The 16,536-nt window shown below is 50.4% G+C and overlaps 1 long non-coding RNA gene across 2 annotated transcripts; it reads left to right on the top strand.

The window, feature by feature from the left end:
* The first annotated feature begins 14,325 nt into the window (after positions 1-14,325).
* On the top strand, positions 14,326-16,305 carry LOC116625570. 2 transcript variants are annotated; one of them, XR_004298105.1, is made up of 5 exons: positions 14,326-14,578; positions 14,963-15,081; positions 15,307-15,404; positions 15,549-15,715; positions 15,828-16,305. It is a non-coding gene; the product is annotated as an uncharacterized LOC116625570 (long non-coding RNA). The 2 variants fall into 2 exon arrangements; XR_004298104.1 differs by having other exon boundaries at positions 15,307-15,715.
* Positions 16,306-16,536: the final 231 nt, after the last annotated feature.

Raw genomic sequence — 16,536 nt, 5'->3', positions numbered from 1 at the left:
GCGGTATTCAGGGGTTTTATGTCCCACGTGGAGAGAGTCCGCTGTGGAGTCTGCAGGATCCTCCTTTATTGCTTCAAGATTGGCTGCCCCTTGGGGCTTCTGATTCTCCACCAGAGCTGCATGGAAGGACGGAGCAAAGACCCTGATCAGGGACATTTAAAGAGACGACTTTCCCTCCAATGGCTCGCACATTCCCGGTCTCAGTCCTGTTATTCCGTCACCCAGGCTGTGACGGCAGGCCTCGGCTGGGTTCAGCAGACGCAATCCCCTCCGCACCCCCAGTGGCTGGATTCAATGCTCATGGTACATGGGCAACAAAGGTTGATTGACTGATTGAATAAACGAATTAATGAATAAGAGAGAGAAGGAAACAGGTGTTAGAAATACAGTACGATTCAGGCTGGATACGAGGTACCAACCAGCCGGGGTGGGGGGGGGTGATCAGGCAAAGAGGATGAGTTTGATTCTGGGCTGTGTCCTGAGGACAGAGCCACGTTCTCTTAAAAGAGGCAGCAGAGGTGGTAGGGGTTAGAGGCTAGTGGGGGGGGTGCTCGAGGGCACGTGTTGGTACCCAGAGAGGGCGGGTGGGGACCAGAGAGGAGAGCAGGGTCTGGGGCATGACGTTAGGGAAAGCCAGGTCCAGGCTTTGGACTCTGTCCAGTCGCTGTTAAGGACCCCTGAAGGGTTTTTTTCATTGAACTTTTTGCTGGGGACATTTCACTTTTTTTTTTTGTCAGAGAGAGAGAGAGAGCACAAGCAGGGGATGCAGCAGGCGGAGGGAGAAGCAGGCTTCCCGCTGAGCAGGGAGCCCGATACGGGGCTCGATCCCAGGACCCTGGGATCATGACCTGAGCCGAAGGCAGACATTCAACGACTGAGCCACCCAGGTGCCCCTTATTTTATTCTTTTAAGTAGGCTCCATGCCCAACGTGACCCTAAGATCGAGAGTTGCGCACTCTACTGACCGAGCCAGCCGGGGGCCCCAGCACCAAAGGTTTTGACAGAGAAATAACGTGGTCAGACTGACATCTCATGAAGATGGCAGGAGGGTGGGTGAGCAGAGGAAGGGAAACCAGCTAGGAGGCTCCTGGAGACCAGGGGGAGCTGCAGTGGCCTAGACTTGGCTGAGCAGCAGTGGGGGCAGAAAGGTGCAGGTGTGAGAGATGTTGTGGGGTACAGTTCTCCATGATGGGGAAACTGATAAGAAGCAGAAGGGTTGGCATGAAAAGAAAGACGTGGAGCTCGGGACCATCTGACCTTCCAGGCCTTTCTAGAACACCATGGCACGTGTGCCTGCCCCTTCCCGCCTCCTTACCTCTGTTCACACTGGTTCTTCTGCTTACAAATGCTTTCCTGCTCCCCTTCTCAGCCTGATGCAATCCCGCTCATCTCTCATGGTCCAGAGTGTACTTGTGATCAAAACTCTTGCATGGTGCATCAACCATGTCTTTTATTTTCTGTGTTCTGACCCTTTCACATCTGGGGCCTTGCTGACCCTGGAGGGACTGCCGGTCCCAGGGCTAGCTAATCCCTAGCCGTAACACACCCCTCACCTCTGAGCACACCTTTCGAACGCTAACCAACCACTCCAGAGCCCATACTCCAACCTCCTCCTCTATGGGGCTCTCACACTCTGGGCCACCATCCCTGCGCCCTAATCCCCCAGGGCCAGGGACCAGCCAACTAGGGACAGCCTGTATGCCCCAGAGCCCACTGGAATTATTCAAACTAGCCAGTCCTAAACCTGCGTAGTCAGCTTACCCTGCTTTCCCTGCCTTGCCCATTCCTTCCCACAAAATCCACAATAAAGGGTGTCTGGGTGGCTCAGTCATTAAGCGTCTGCCTTCGGCTCAGGTCATGATCCCAGGGTCCTGGGATCGAGCCCCACGTCGGGCTCCCTGCTCAGCGAGAAGCCTGCTTCTCCCTCTCCCTCTGCTGCTCCCCCTGCTTGTGCTCTCTCTCTCTCGCTCTCTCTCAAATAAATAAATAAAATTTAAAAAAAACACACACACACAATAAAGGCTCTTGCCCATGTCTCCCCCTTGCTCCCTCTGTCCCCTGACCAGCCCCAGTGCTTCCTCGTGCGGCCCTGTGTGGCGTGCACGTAGGTAACACACTATTTTTACCATGACAGTCCTCTCCTGATCTGTTGGCTTTACTACGTAGACCTCGTATTTTCTATCCATATTTACAACACACAGTTTTGAGGCATGTGAATGGCTCACAGGTTTTAAGAAAATTCTTTGGCCGGCCTGCAGAGCCCTCCCCTTGGGTGCATGGTTTTCTACCTCAAAGTTTCAGTGAAGACATCATTATGCATCTATCATGCAAGAAATGCTGGTGATTAAAACCTGGGTTTGGGAGAATTTCAACTGCCCCAAAATTCGTTCAGTGCAGACCCAGCTCTGCCCCCTCCAGCTTTGTGATAATTGGGTCCGTCCCCTTGACTTCTGAGACCCTCAGCTTCCTCATCTGTGAACAGGGAATTGGTGAGAACCACAATTGCTGGAACTCTGGGTGCCCGTGTTTCAACACCCAGACATCCAGAGCCTCGGATACGACTACAGAGCACCAGACAGGTGACAAACGCAGAGGCGGTGGCTTCCCTCCAAAGAGGAGCCGGCAGGGCCATGGGCTTGAGTCCCCTGGGGCTGGCCGCTTAGCCCTGCCTTTTGGTGCAAACGCGGCAATTACTGACGTGATTGCACCAGCATTTTCACCTAATTACAGCAAAAATGAACTCCCACCCCTTGGAGACAAGACCCACAATTAACCGGGGAGGGATGCCAACAGCCAGTCCAGCACTGGCCGTTCTATAAGAACAGCTGGACCCAGAGACCAGATCCTCCTTACCCCTCAATTTCTTTTTTTTTTTTTTTAAAGATTTTTTATTTATTTATTTGAGAGAGAGAGAATGAGAGAGAGCGAGTATATGAGAGGGGGGAGGGTCAGAGGGAGAAGCAGACTCCCTGCTGAGCAGGGAGCCCGATGCGGGACTCGATCCCGGGACTCCAGGATCATGACCTGAGCCGAAGGCAGTCGCTTAACCAACTGAGCCACCCAGGCGCCCACCCCTCAATTTCTTAATGAACCATTAGCCACTCTTCCCTGGGACTGTCCCCATAATCAAGAGGCCCAGGAAGTCCCTGATGGCCTAGCTCAAGGAAGGATGATAAGAGGACCATGAACGTGGCCCCCGCCAGTCAGTCCCCTAGATGTTCTGGGGCATTCACTTTGGGCTTTTCGGACCGGCCTTCCCTTGCCCCTTCTTGGCTGGCCTGGAAGTGGTAGTGAGCTCAGAGCCTCCAACCCGAACTCTTGGCTAACTAGTCTGTGCTAGTGAAGTCCTGACATGACCCAAAGAGGGGTCTGGCCTTTGCCTTCCGCTCCTGGGAGGTTATCTCTAAGCCTTGGAATGTCCTCCTGTCTGATAAGAGTGTCTGTTTCCCTGGGGGCCTTGGGTCCTGCCAGACAGCTAACAATGTGATTTATGGTGGAGGCTTGGGGCCACGCAGCACCTGTTTGACTTCTGGTGGGGCTGTGGCAACTGAGGTCAGCCCTATGGGGAGTCAACCATGTCTATGTGATGGAGCCCCAATAAAAACTCTGAACACCAAGACTTGGGGGGCTTCCTGGTTGGTGATACTCCACTCGCGATGTCACAGGTCATAGCTGGGAGATATTAACACCTCCTGCGCATCCCCTGGTGGGGGCCAGCAGAAAGTTCTGCCTGTGGAACCTTCCTGAAGTCTGCCTTCTGAAGCTCTTCCCTTGCAATCTGTATCCTTCGCTGTAATCAAATAAAATACAAAATAATAAAATAAAATCAGAATCATCGAGAGTACAGCGGCTCCCAGTGAGTCTGTGAGTCCTGGCAAATTACCAAACCTGAGGGTGTTCTTGGGGACCCCCAGATGTTGCATCCTGCCTTCCCAGTGACTGTCCTTTCCGAAGGGAGTCCAGGCCAGTGAGGAGTTGGGTGAGGCTCTCGCCTGTGATCAATGACCTGAGGAAGAGACCAGGCCCATGGGGGGAGCATCGCTGTCCACAGCCAATGGGGGCCCATCCAAGGATGGCTGGGGTGCGGTGCCTTCTTTTATTGAGGATCTGAAATAAACACTGCCCAGGTGGGACAGGTACTCCTCGACATCCTTCCCCACCCTCCTCCTCCCCTGGGGAGGGGAACCCAACCCCAGTCGCAACTCTATGGCTGGATCCTGATTGGTGTCCTCGTTATACTAATTCTAGCCCCTCAGTCTTTGCATGGCTCACGAGTGACCGTGTGGCATAATCCTGTTCAGTGAGGTATCTCGCTCCGAAGGGACACTCAGAAGAGAAAACAGACTACCCCTGGAAGTTACGTGTCTGGATGTGTAAGTGTAAATAGCATCAGCCATCTTGAAACCACTCGGGGAGGCTTCCTGAGGCCCCCGGAGGCCCAGCCAACCCACCCATCCCTCCAGATGCCTTGTTATGTGAGAGAACAAATGTCCTTATGGTTCAGCCCAACTTGGGTTCAGGTTTTCATTTCCTTCCAATGGAAATCATCCTGCTATGCCAGGTACGAAGGCCTCTGGGGACCGGCCTGTGAAGTGGACATCATTATCCCTCCTTTGTCGTGGGGGAGGCTGAGGGGAGTTGTTTCAGTTAAGATATAAGTAATATAAAACACACTTGGGTCAGCTCTGTGGGACCACGTGAAGACCACGCAAGTGACAATAAATAGAGGATCTTTGTTCACCACTCACCATCGCAAGGGAATGAGCTACCATCACTGGTGTTTGGCGGAGGCTGGTTGACTAGAAGTGGGCATCCTGTGGGATTGGTTAGGGGAGCACATCTGGCTTCTCTGGTTGGTCCTGAGCTGAAAAGGGGAAATAGGGAAGCTGGTAGTTATGGATCAAGTCCTAATGCTACAGGGGATGGGTGTGGGTCAGAGTTCTATTTTACTGTATGATCTGGACATTGTTGGTCCATAGTTATATTCAGGGGTGATTCATACCTGCTTCAGTATTGGTTTGATTTGAGGACTTAGCATTTCTTTCTATCTCTTCTCTCTCCCTTGTGTAGTGTAGGCTCCCCTCGATATACATGAAGACAACCAACAAGCAGGGCTGTGGGCTTCCTCCCCGTGACCAGTGAGGGGCTGGGTTGGCTGCTTCTGGGAGTCTTTCTCCCAGAAGCCCCCACCCAGTGGGCCAGGCAGGGGGAGCAGAACTCCCCAAGTACAGGTAATAAGGAGGTGCATTTTCTGTAGAGGATCTAAAAATAGTAAACTCAGCCCGACATCTGCATGCTTTTTATTATCATTCAGGGTCGGTAATTCTAAACACCAATGATAAAATACTCCTCTGCGGGGGGAAAAAGGTACCGTGGTTTTAAGTTTTATACCATAGTTACAATTAGTGTTGGCTTTTAGTCATATACATGCAAATTCAAATGCGCACATTTTTATTTCTCAAGCTTTAATAGGCATTGCATTCAACACGGCAGTTTAATTCAGAGAGCTCCCAGTTGGGCATCCAGGCCCCATCATGCACGGACCCACCTCGTTAATGGCTCCGTGTTGTTGGAACTGACTTTGGGCGCGGTTTACTGCAGGCTCCCAAGACTATAAAGACGAGATCTGAACTTGAGTTTCTTGGGTTCTGTCCTTTCCTATGACCCCTTGGGGAGGTTTCATCTGGGTTTAAGATTTAAAACAGTGGAAGGAAGCACAACCAGCAAGGTGTGATGGTTTGATTAAGTATAACTTTTAGGGGCGCCTGGGTGGCTCAGTTGGTTAAGCGACTGCCTTCGGCTCAGGTCATGATCCCGGGGTCCTGGGATCGAGCCCCGCATCGGGCTCCCTACTCGGCGGGAAGCCTGCTTCTCCCTCTCCCATTCCCCCTGCTTGTGTTCCCTCTCTCGCTGTCTCTCTCTGTCAATTAAATAAATAAATAAAATCTTTAAAAAAAAAAAAAAAAAAGTATAACTTTTAATTCCCATGGGCAACAGTCTACTGAATTTAAGTAATATCTTTAAAAATAAAAATGTAGTCTTCTTTCCTAAAGTTTTCATTGTTTTAAAACTGAAGAGCAAATCTAGGCAATAATCATTTTTGCAGGTACTCCTGAACACAATCGGGTCTGATAGACGAGTGTTAAAAAATGATCTAATCTGGGTCATATATGCGGGGCCCATGGCGCCCCCCGAAGCAATGGCCAGAGGCTGGGATTACTCTTTCTTAGCTCTTAGTTTTCATGTGAGCCAGCAAGAGGCAGAGGAGGAAGGAACATCCTTCAAAACACGCGGGCCAACTGGTGCAAACCAGGGGCTGGGGGAGGGGAGCAGGGAGGGACTGCTTAATGGGTATGGGGTCTCCTTTGGGATAATGGAAACGTTTGAAAGTAGACAGAAGTGGTCGTAGCAGGACACCGTGAATGTAAAGGCCACTGAACTGTCCACAGCAACGTGATTGATTTCTCACAAACACGGCCATTCCAGGGTGCCATGGGGAACAAGGCCCTCCTCCTACCCCTGTCCAATCCCTTCTCCAGCCCTATCCTGACTCCCACATCTTCACCCCCAGGCCTGCCCGCGTGGCCCCCGCCCACTGCAAGCCCTAATTACCACCCTGAGAGGGTGGGAGCTAGACTTCCTGTTGGTGGAAACTTCCTGAGGCCCCACTCCCAGGGTGTGTGGGGAGGGGCACGCCAAGAACACCTGGGCCTATGGGTCCCGCAACGCCCAATACCCCTGCAATAGGACGGGGGACCCAAGCGCTTGGTTATGTTTCTGCAGAGAACAAAAGTGCTCCATTGACTGAAACCTGAAAAACAAGCCCAACCCTGTGCTGATGAGGCCCGCCCGCAGAGGAAAGCCAGGGACATTCTCCTATTTTGCCCTTGGCCCAGAGATAAAGGCTGCTAATCTCTGTTCTTGGAGGAAAATGTTCACGTGTGAGAGCTTTAGGAGGAAGGCAAGAGCCAGAGACTAAATGGTGCTTTCTCAGAAACTTCTGAGCGCAGCAGAATCCCAGCAGCATGGAGGAGTGGAGGGGAGCCCCCGAACCAGCGCCAGACATCCGAAAGGGGAGAAGGGTGGCCACAGCGCTGGGGAAGGCTAGATGCTGGCCCTGTCTGGCCTGACTCCTTCCTGCAGTGGGGAGCTGTTGGGGGACCAGCCCTGGGACCTATATGCCAAACATGGGCACAGCGGGTCAGATTGTGGGGATGACTGCTATGTGAGCCACCCGGCCCATCCCCGAAATTCCATCTCCTTGGAGCCCCCGTGGTCCAGGCCCCACCAGTCCTTGCCTGGAGATGGCCACAGCCCACTCTGCCTCCTCCTTGCTGGCTGTGGTGAGCTCCGCGGTGTCCCCCAAAATTCACATCCACCCAGAACCTCAGACTCTGACCTTATTTGGAAATAGGGTCTTTGCAAACGTCATTTAGTTAAGGATCTCATGCTGAAATCTTCCGGGATTGAGGGCAGGACTTAAATCCAATGACAGATGACCTTATAAGAAGAGTAGAGAAAGGATGCCTGGGTGGCTCTGTCGGTTAAGCGTCTGCCTTCGGCTCAGGTCAGATCCCAGAGTCCTGGGATCGAGTCCCACATCGGGCTCCCTGCTCAGTGGGGAGTCTGCTTCCCCCTCCCACCCCCACCAAATAAATATATAAAAATCTTTAAAATAAAATAAGAGAGAGACACAGGGTAGAGCCACATAAAGACAGAGGCAGACAATGGAAAGCTGAGGGACGCCTGGGTCCACCAGAAGCTGGAGGGTGCAAGGAAGCGTCTTCCCCTAGAACCTTCTGATTTTGGACTTCTGGCCCCCAGAATAAGGGAATAGATTCCTGCTGTTTCGAGCCACCAAGTTCATAGTTTGTTCCAGCAGCGGCAGGAAACGGCACATTTGTCATCCTGTCCTGATCTGCGCCCCCACTGCCTACCCCAGCAGCTGGGGGGAAGTTTCAGGTCACATGGAGTTCCTCCCCCCTTCCCCCAGCGTCAGGCTCCCAGGGGTCCGGCCCCTACCTACCTCCCCACCCTCCTCCCTCCCTGGACTCCACCCATGAACCGTCACATCCTTGAAAACTTTCATTTCTGGGAACTTCTGTGCCCAGGAAACCTGCCTGAGCCTGTCCCCACCTCAGCACCTTCATGTTGATCATTCCTTCTCCCTGAAACGCCCTTCTTCTGGATCAGCGGCTCTCCACGGGGTGACTCTGCCTCCCAGGGGACTCTCGGGGGTGTCTAGAGATGTTTTTGGTTTTCACAGCTTGGGGGGTTGGTGCATGAGGAAATGCTACCGGCATCTAGTGAGTAGAGGCCAAGGAGGCTGCTCATTACCCCCCCCCCCCCGCACAAGGCAGCCCCCTACAGCAAAGATTTATCCCGCCCCAAATGCCCACAGTGCCGAGATGGAGAAACCCGGCTCTAGATCTTTCCATAACCCAACCCTTCTTGTCTTTCAGGCTTCTGCTCAAATGCCACTTCCTCAAAGAGACCGTCCCCATCATCCTTTGTAAAGGGGGACCTCCCATCACCCCCCTTATCACTTCACACGGTTTCACCTTCTTCACGGCCCACCGTCCTCATCTGAAACCATCTTGCTTGTTACTGTTTACGGATTGTCTGCCTCCTCCCACCAGGATATCCCGGCGGATTTTGACAGCCGCCACAGATGGAAATTTTTACTGACTAGCCACCTCCCCACCTCTTCTCAGCCCTCAACCCCCAGGGAGTTGTTCATGGAAGGTTTGTTCTTTTCCATTTAGCCAACAGATAGTTTTTCCCTTCTCCTGGGTCTCTGTGTGGAGGTGAGCCCTGGCGCCTGGGCCTGTCTGAACAATTCATCGCTCCACGCGGTTTGGCACTTTCCAGTCCTGCCAAGGCTGTGAGGGTGGCTGTGAAGTCCGGCAGCCTCGCCTGCCGTGGAACGGGCCGCTCTCCCTGAACAGACCTCACTGACGGGGTGTCTCCTCCTGGTCCCGACACGCAGCCCTCAACCCAGGAGATGCAGGGGCCGAGGTCCCAGCACAGACCTTCACCTCCACTTGTTTCAGAAGAACAGGAAGGGAGCTGCTGTGGGCTGAACGGTGTCCTCCCCGCCCCCCAAATTCATGTGGGGGAATCCCCAAACCTACTACCTCAGAATGAGGCTGTTTGGGGAGATAGGGTCTTTACAGAGGTGATTAAGTTAGAGAAGGTCGTATGTGCGGGTCCCAATCCATTATGATTCATGTCCTTATAAGAAGAGGGGATAAGAGGGGCGCCTGGGTGGCTCAGTCGGTTAAGCATCTGCCTTCGGCCCCGGTCATGATCCCAGGGTCCTGGGATCGAGCCCCGCATCGGGCTCCCTACTCAGCAGGGAGCCTGCTTCTCCCTCTGCCTGCTCCCCCTGCTTATGCTCTCTCTCCCTCTCTCAAGTAAATAAATAAAATCTTTTAAAAAAAAAAAGAAGAAGAAGAAGAGGGGATGAGACACGCACAGAGGGAGGCCCACGTGAGGACACAGGAAGAAGACAGCAGCTGCAAGTCGAGGACAGAGGCCTAGAAGGACCCAGAGCGGCTGACACCTTGAACTTTGACTTCTAACCCCCTGAACTATGAGAAAATTCCCTTCTGTGGTGGCTGTGGCAGCCTGAGCAACCTGGGCTCCATCCCGTCGCCACTCCTGCCTTCCTAGGCAGGTGGCCTCACTTTCCAAAGCTTCTTTCCTCATCAGTAAAATGCAGGTAAGTCTGCATATGTGTTGCCGAACTGACAGGAGGAGTAGATGAGACAGAGCCAACATTTCTCGAGCACTAAATGCATGCCTAATGTTTGCTCATGATTTATTGTGACTTTATGGTGTTTAATCCTCATACATCTCTCTGAAGTTGTTCTGTCGTACCCGTGTTATGGTTCAGGAAACGGAGCCCCAGTGAGATCAAGTAACTTGCCCCAGACCACACTGCTGGAAACTATAGTGGTATGATTTGAACCCGCGTTTGCCCGCCTCCAGAACCCGGGGACTTCACCATAATGGATATGATGTGCCTGGTAACAAGGGTGTCCAGTGAGTGTGAGTTCAATAGGCTGAGCTTTGTCATGTCTCTGATAGCGGTTGTAACCTTAAGCACTGTTGAAGAATCGAGGATCACATCTGTAGCTTAGAGCATTCAGTGCAAGTCTATAAACATTTTCTGAGCACCTACTGTGCTCTGAGTAGTATTTTAGGGCTGTGGGGAGAGGCTCTGCCCTGAAAACTTACCATTAAAAAAAAAAAGATTTTATTTCTTTTAAGAGAGAGAGAGAGCAAGCAGGGGGAGGGGTAGAGGGAGAGGGAGAGAGAGAATCCCAAGCCGACCACGCTGAGCAAGGAGCCCAACATGCGGCTTGATCTCACGACCCTGAGATCATGACCTGAACCAAAATCAAGAGTCAGATACTTAACCAACTGAGTCACCCAGGCACCCCTGAAAGTTTATCATTTATTTCTGAAAAGGTACATGTTTTTTCCCCCAGGGTTTCCTGCAAGGCAGGAGAGCATGTGTGTATTAGTTGGCTATTGCTGCGTTAACAAAATTACCTCAAAACTTAGATTTGGGGTTGATTTCTGTGGCTCAGGAATTTCAAGAGGGAAAAGTAGGGATGGCTTGTCTTTGTTTTCTGGATTTTCTTTTCTTTAATATTTTTTTTATTGTGGTAAAATACACATAAAGTAATGTTTATCATTTTAACCGTTTTAAGTATACTGTTCAGTGGCATCGAACACCTTCACAATGATGTGCGGCCATCACCGCTCTCCAGTTCCGGAACTTTTTCACCATCCCAAACAGAAACTTTGTACCCGTAAACAGTAATTTCCTGTCCTCCCCTTACCCCGTTATCTTATCTTTGCTTCTTAATGTCTGAGTCCTCAGCTAGAATTCTGGAAGGCTGAAAGCCTGAGGCTGCAATCGCGTCATTCACTCACATGTGGGGCAGTTAACAGTGGCTGGAGCACCTGAAATCTTAGCTAGAACACCTTCATGGGGCCTGGGCTTTCTCAAAAAATGGTGGCTGGATTCCAAAGGCAAGCACTGAGAAAGAGAGAGAAAGAGAGAGAGAGAGAATGCACACGAGCAAGCCAGGAAGAAGCTGTATCTTTTTACGACCTCATCCCAGAGATCACATAGCATCGCTCTGGCTATGCTCCATTGAGTGGGGCAGCTAGAAGGTCCAGATTCACGGGAGAGCACAGACGCCACTTCTCAGGGGGAGGCAAGTCAGTCAACTTTTTTAACAAGAGTACGTAGGATGGATAAATACATTGGTGAGGCCATCTTTGGAAAACACAATCTGCCGTGCATGAAGAGGCTGAATACAGAAGTGCTGAGAGATTTCCAAGTATAGATATGACCATGGAGGGAAGCGGCTGAGCACACGGGAGGTGAGTTTTGGGCTTGACAGTAACAGGATTGTTCATGGCGGGGAAGGGATAGCAAAGACAGTCAACACGGGCTGGAGAAGAGCTGGAGGCTTGGCTCCTCCTGTCTGAAACTGCTGGCTTGTGCTGAATGCTTGAGCTTCCCTGGGACTCAACAAAAGGATGCCCGTGGCCAATAGCTCAAGGAGCTAGAAGGAGCCAGAGCAACGAGCCCGCCAGAGAGCCAGGACAGAGATGAGTTTGGAATCTAATAAAGGGGGTCCAATGAGTCAGCGAGGAGATACTGGATGCCCTGATCGACGGTGCTGGGGCAGTTGGTGAGGTTACTGTGAATGAAAACAAAATGAGACTTCTTAGCTCTCACTTTGTGGTATCAAAATACATTCCGGATGGATTAAAGAATTGAATTAAAAATCGGGGGCCATAAAGGAACTAAACACACTTAGGAAAATGTTTATTTCATCCTGGGGGAGGGGAAGGCCTTCCTGAACACACAAGCAAATGAATCATCCGTGGAGGAAGCAGCTAATAAGGAATCTTCCGTGTGGCATTGTTTATAAAAGGAAAAAAATCAGGAACTCCTTGAATCCAAAGGTGGAGAATTGGTTAAGTAAGTTATTAGATATGTTTGTATGTTGAAACATCATGTGATTGTTAAGGATCCTATTCTTAGATAATACTTGAGGTTACACACACACCCACCCACCCACCCACACACACACACACACATAATGAGAGAATAGAAAATACATATTGGTCTCTGCCCCCCGATTCCTGGCACAGAGCTTCTAATTTCCTGAGAACACTGAGAGCATCTCTGGTCCATTATTTGTCTTTGACCATGTCCCTGACACAGGGCTCCTAAACCTCTTGTAAATTTCTATTTTTTTATTTTTAAGATTTTATTATTTATTTATTTGAGAGAGACAGCAAGAGAGCACAAGCAGGGCAAGGGGCTGAGTGAGAGGTAGAGGCAGAGGGAGGAGTAGGCTTCCCGCTGAGCAGGGAGCCCGATGCGGGCTCAATCCCAGAACCCCGGGATCATGACCTGAGCTGAAAGCAGACACTTAACTGAATGAGCCACCCAGGTGCCCCCCTTGTAAATTTCTAAGTGATAAGAGCACAGGAGCATTTTTGCTCTAATAAGGTGACCCTGGGTGGGGTCCTGGATGGGGGCTGGTCACCAGACAAAACCAAGCCATTATTACAAGCTTGAAATTTTCAGCCCTCCCCCCCCCACCTCTCCAGAGAGAGGAGAGGGGCAGGAAATGGAGTTAATAATTGATCATGCCTGGGGCACCTGGGTGGTGCAGTTGGTTGAGCATCCTACTCTTGATTTTGGCTCAGGTCATGAGATGGGTCAGGGTTGTGAGATTGTGCCCCGTATGGGGCTCTGCCTCAGCACGGAGTCTGCTGCTTGAGATTCCCTCTCCCTCTCCTTCTGCGCCTCCCCCTGCTTTCTGTCTCTCTTTCTCTAAAATAAATAAATCTTTAAAAAAATAATTGATCACGCCTGCATAAGGAAACCTCCATAAAAATCCCAATAGTATGGGCTTTGGGATCTTCCAGGCCCCTGGGAGGGTGACACACCCCAACTCCACGGGGACAGAAGCTTCCAGACCTTGCCTTTAATAGCCTTTAATAATATGGTAATACCCATATTCTTTAATAAACTGGTAAACATAAGTAAGTGTTTCCCTGAACTCTGAGCAAATTCATCAAACCCAAGGAGGGGGTCGTTGGAACCTCCAGTCGGTAGCCAGCTGGTCAGAAACACAAGGGACAGACAATCTGGACTTGAGACCAGCATCCGAAGTGGGGAGAGAGGGTGTCTTGTGGCTTTAACTTAAGGGTTGGGCCCTTAACCCTGGGGGATCTAACACCATCTCCAGGTAGGTGGTGCCAGGATTGAGTTAAATTGGAGGACACCCAGCTGGTGTCACAGAGAGTTGCTCGGTGTGGGAAAAACCTCCACACATCTGGTGACCAGAATCATCAGCAGTGCGGTGTTTTCTGTGAGCAGTAAAGGAGACTCACAGGTGAAAGACATAGTAGAGAAGAATGGGTTTTTCCCCCACGTAGAAAGGAAAAAAACTAAGTTTTTCCTTTGAGTAAGGAAAATGTGTATGCTATGTTTAAGCGAGCAAAGTGGGTTGCAGAATATTGTAATTATACCGTGCGATACTCTGCTGTCATTTTCACTATGGCTGAGGATCTATTGCTTACTATGCATTCAGCACTGTGCTAGATGTTCTATCTGTAGGATATCATTGAAGATTTCCCAATGACTCTATGAAGTACAGTTAACATATTCCCATTTTACAGGTCAGAAGACTGAGACAGAGAGGAGTCCATTCATTTGCCTGAGGTGACAGGTAAGCCGAGGAGCTGGGCTTGTTAACCCGGGTCTACCTGTCCTAGCGGAAAATCACTCTGAGCCTGGGAATTTCCAATTTTGTAAGAAACCAACCCCTCAAAAATGAATGGAGCAGAGCGATACTAGAAGGATAAAGCCCAAATGTTAGTTCTGGTTCTGTGTGGGTGGTGAGATGATTTTCCAAGCTTCCTACAAATTCATGTTACTTTTAGAGTAAAGCAAATTAAAAAAAAAAAAAAGTATAGAAAAGAATGGATGTATGTTATCTAGAAGTCCACACTGGCACATTTTAGGGGTCTTTAAGTAATTTGTAGCCGCGAGCTCTGGGGGTCCCCATGAAGACACATACCTGTAAATGCCCAGAGCAGTGCTGGTCACCCAAGACACCCTCCCAAACACTTGGTGGTCAATGGCTGCAGCCGAACTTTAATGAAAGACGTTTCTGAAATGAATTAACACTGCCCTAAGGGCAGCTACAAGGGACCCAGTGCAACAGGACAACGCTGGTCTTTATTTTTCAAGAGCGACCCTCAAGGCGGCCCCTCTGACTCACACCTGGAGACCCCTCGCGGAGCGCGCCACCAGAAAGACCACCAGGTGTCGCCCGGGAGCCCGGCTTGGCTGCTGGTCCCGGGAGCGTTGACCCTGGTTGCCATGGATACAGCTGGGCGGGGGCGGAGCCAAAGCGGATCCGCGAAGGAGGTGGCGGGTCTCGCCTCTCTGCCACCCGCCAGTTTTCATTCCCCACCCCATCGTCCCCAATCCTGTCACCCCACCTCACCCCAGGCCTCAGCTTAAAAGGTGAGTCCGGGGAGGAGAGAAAAACAAAAAGGGAAACTTTCAACATTGCTTTTTTTTTTTTTTTTTAAGATTTATCGATTTAGGGGGGGGGGGGGGGGGGGGAGGAGGGGCAGAGGGAGAGAGAGAGAGAATCTCAAGCAGACTCCCCGCTGAGCTCGGAGCCTCTCCTGGGGCTCAATCCCATGACCCTGACATCATGACCTGAGCTGAAACCAAGAGTGGGACGCCTAACTGACTGTACCACCCAGGCGCCCCCTTTTTCCAATTTTTAAAAATTATGGAATGGCTCTCAAACTTACAGAAAACTAGAGGGAGTAAAATAAACACCGTGCACCCCCTTTCCCAGAATTAATGTGTTAACATTGTTGCTTTGCATGTTTTCAGTTCTTATTTTAAGAGATCCCTTTGCATCCCTCCTGGATCTTATTCTCTCTGGATGCAACCCTTACCCTGAAGTTGGCCTCTGTCCTCCCTGTCTGTACTTTCATACTTCCACTGCCTTGGTAAGTAGACGTGAACAATAAAGAGTATTGTTTTTGTGTTTTCAATGTACATTTTCACACTGCAGAGTTTTTAAATTCCTTTTTTAACCCAACATGCTGTTGAGATTTGTTCTTGATAAATGTTCATTTTAACTGCCTTAAATAAGTCCTTTATCTTAATATTCCATTTTGGTTTTTAAAAAGTATGGTCATTTATATTGTTTCTAATTTTTTTTGCTATTACAGACAATGCTGCAATGAACATCTTTGCACCTTGTTCCTGGCCCCCCATGCAACAGGCTCTCTCTGGAATATGTCTAGAAACACAAGTTCTGGGGTGTGAGGTGTGAGCATCCTCCAGCCCCCGGGGATTGCCATTTGCTCTGGGAGTGAATGAAGCAATTTCTACACCCCCCCAGTAGGGGGTGAGTCCCTGTTTCCCCACATCTTCACCGGTACTTAGTGATGTCACCCTTTCAATTTTTCAGGATGATGTCTTCTTGTCTCCTCCTCCGGGCGGTGAGAGGTGATTCATTGCTCATGGTGGCTGATCTTTGAATCGAATCCCCAATGGACATTTTTAAATGTTTTGCAGTTTCTCCTTTCGCACAGACCAGTGCAGATAGGCTCTTGCCCTGGGTGCCATCGGTTTTCTGTAAGTGTTCATATGCCATAGTGCCATAGAACCAGTCATAGTTCAAGGAGGCTGGCTGGTCAAGAAATGCCCTTGACCAGCCAGCCTCCTTGTTGCCTCCTTCCCAACACAGTCTCCTTCCTCGCTGCATTCGTAAGCTGCCCATTCTAAGAAGAATCAACAGAGCAGGGTTGGCTTCGTGGGTGAGTGACTGTTGAGGAATGTCATCGAGAAAACATGACGGTTGATTGACCCATGAGCTGGCTGGACCGGGTACTCGGAGGAGGCTCCTCATCCCTCTCCCACCCTTGGAATGTGGGTTCCGCTTGCCTTTGCTTTTCCTAGAGGCTGCTCCGAGGTCATAGTCTTGAGAGAGTGATGTGCATTGAGAACACCTGCATGGTATATGTGACTGAAACAGTTAGGGCCTCTTTATAAACTTCTAAGATTTGGCAGGTGGTGCGAGGATCCATTTTGTCTTGCTGCTGCCTGGGAAAACCTCGTATATAAGTTCCCTTTGCTTATTAAAACTGTTACCCACCTCCCTGGAGTAGCCTGCCTCTTTCTTCAGGTTCCCCCTCCGAGTACAGGGGCTGATTTCAGATTATACACCGGGGAAGCTCCCAGGAGGGGTACAAACCAACCACGACCTGCGCAGTGGGCAGGGCCCCATGCTCAGAGGAGTCCCACATTTGGTTGAATGCTCAGCGCTCACCATTTCAAAACTCTTAATAATTTTCTCTTTGAAGTCATGTGTGTTGGGTGAGGTTTCATGGGGCAACGGAACACGCATGCGAACAAAAGAGATACCTGAAATAAATATGTCTGTGATTGTTTGCCAC

The sequence above is a fragment of the Phoca vitulina genome, unplaced genomic scaffold (assembly GCF_004348235.1).
Source record: "Phoca vitulina isolate PV1807 unplaced genomic scaffold, GSC_HSeal_1.0 scaffold79, whole genome shotgun sequence".
NCBI lineage: Eukaryota > Metazoa > Chordata > Mammalia > Carnivora > Phocidae > Phoca > Phoca vitulina.
The sequence above is the reverse complement of the archived record's forward strand: the minus strand, read 5'-3'. Positions and strand labels throughout refer to the sequence as shown.